Source organism: Rutidosis leptorrhynchoides, chromosome 2 (assembly GCF_046630445.1).
Source record: "Rutidosis leptorrhynchoides isolate AG116_Rl617_1_P2 chromosome 2, CSIRO_AGI_Rlap_v1, whole genome shotgun sequence".
Classification (NCBI taxonomy): Eukaryota; Viridiplantae; Streptophyta; class Magnoliopsida; order Asterales; family Asteraceae; genus Rutidosis; species Rutidosis leptorrhynchoides.
The window spans coordinates 244,913,309-244,915,452 of NC_092334.1; the positions used below are offsets into that span (position 1 = coordinate 244,913,309).

Sequence of the window (2,144 nt, forward strand, 5' to 3'; positions counted from 1 at the left end):
ACAGCCGAGAGTTCTTCCATTTTCTTTCTATTCGTGATTAGATCTTTCAGAAATTTAGCATATCTAGGCATTCCTGAAATCACATCAATGAAAGAAAGATTGACATTTATCTGTTTAAACATATCCAAGAATTTGGATTGCTCGGCTTCAAGTCTCTCTTTTCTCATTTTACTCGGCTAAGGAAGTGGTGGTTGGTATGGTTTAACATAAGGTTTAGCCTTAATTTTGTTATCTTCATTAACCTTTTCAACTACCGGTTCTGTTTCCTTATCTTGCTCAGACTGTGGTTCTTGTGGAGTAGGAATACCTTCATCAGAAATTACAGGCATTTCAGGTGGTTTAAGTGTAATACCACTTCTTGTGGTAATGGCTTTAGCTGTTTCATTCCGGGGGTTAGCATTTGTATCACTAGGTAGAATTCTCGGTTTTCTTTCACCTATTAACCTTGCTAGGTTACTTACTTATTGTTCCAGATTTTGAATAGAAGCTTGTTGATTTCTAAATGCTTGAGCATTTTGTTCATTGGTTTGATTCTGAGATGTGAAAAACTGAGTTTGAGATTCAACTAGCTTTGTCATCATGTCTTCTAAATTTGGCTTTTTATCGTCTTTTTGTGGTAGTTTATTTTGAAAAATAGGTCTTTGCTGATTGTAAGTATTGTTGGATACTTGTTGATTGCTTGGACCTTGTTGGTTGTTGTATGGAACATTTCGGTTATAATTCTGGTTTTGATTGTAGATCGGTCTTGGCGGTTGATAATTATTCTGATAATTATTTCTAGGCCTTTGGTTTATGTATGAAACATTCTCTCTTTGTTCCATTGTTAGTTCAATACTGAGACAATCTTTTGTCAAATGTGGTCCTCCACACTGCTCACAACTAATTGGTATTGAGTGGATATCTTTAGTCATCTTTTCCATTCGTCTCTCGACAGCATCTATCTTTGCGGAAATGGAATCTAAGTCATGGCTAGAATCGGCTCTAGCTGCTTTAGATGATCTAACGATATCTTTTTCTTGATACCACTCATGTGAGTGGGAAGCAGTGTTATCAATAATTTTGTAAGCGTCAGTTGCGGTTTTCTTCATAATAGAACCACCAGCTGCTATATCTATGTCTTTCCTTGTAGTGATGTCGCATCCTTGGTAGAATATTTGTACTATTTGACAGGTGTCTAAACCATGTTGCGGACATCCTCTCAATAATTTTCCAAATCTTGTCCATGCTTCATATAGAGTTTCATTTGGCTTTTGCGTGAACTTAACAATTTCTCCTTGAAGTCTCACGGCTTTAGATGCCGGAAAGAATTTTTTAAGAAATTTTTCAACTAAAACGTCCCATGTATCAATCGCCCATTCAGGTAACGATTCTAACCAATCTTTGGCTTCTCCCTTTAAAGTCCAGGGAAATAACATGAGATATATCTGTTCATCCTCCACTTCTCGGATTTTAAATAGTATACAGATCCTATTAAAGGTTCGAAGATGTTCATTTGGATCTTCCTTCGGCGCACCACTAAATTGGCATTGATTAGTTACCATGTGTAGAATTTGTCCTTTGATTTCATAATCTGGCACATTAATGTCAGGTTGAGTAATTGTGTGACCTTGGCCAGTGCGTTTAGCTCTCATTCGGTCTTCGATACTTAGAGGTTCCAGATTTTCCATGATTGAATTTGTTGAATCTGAATCACTAGAGGATTCTGATTTAATGGTTGGTTCCTCTACAATCTCCGTTTGAATGATTGGTGGTTCTGGAGGAAAGATTAATGGTTTAGGATCTCTGAATTATCCCTGAATATTCTCCGGATTCTCAATTGTGAGGTCGGGTTCAAAAAATGGATTATCAGAAATTTGAATTGAAGTACTTGGTTGACTGGATGAAGATTCTAAAGAAAAATCAACGGCGACAATATTTGCTAGATGTTTTGATCGAGTTACAGGTGGTGAACGTACAAAAGGTGGTGAACGTTTTGCTCGGTGCATTCACTGAATATCCTATTAGTTATAAAAATAAGAAAAATTATATAAGTTATCAAATTAATAAACTTTTCTGATTTTGCCCACGTTTTGAATAGCCAAAAGATGCAGCATAGGGGCAGGATTCGTTTGGTCTCAATATAATTGAGTACTGTTTGGCTCCAA

The 2,144-nt window shown here is 36.5% G+C and overlaps 1 non-coding gene across 1 annotated transcript; it reads left to right on the forward strand.

Annotated features, from left to right (window-relative positions):
* The first annotated feature begins 1,176 nt into the window (after positions 1-1,176).
* On the forward strand, positions 1,177-1,283 carry LOC139895228 (small nucleolar RNA R71). Its single transcript, XR_011775689.1, has one exon. It is a non-coding gene; the product is annotated as a small nucleolar RNA R71 (small nucleolar RNA).
* Positions 1,284-2,144: the final 861 nt, after the last annotated feature.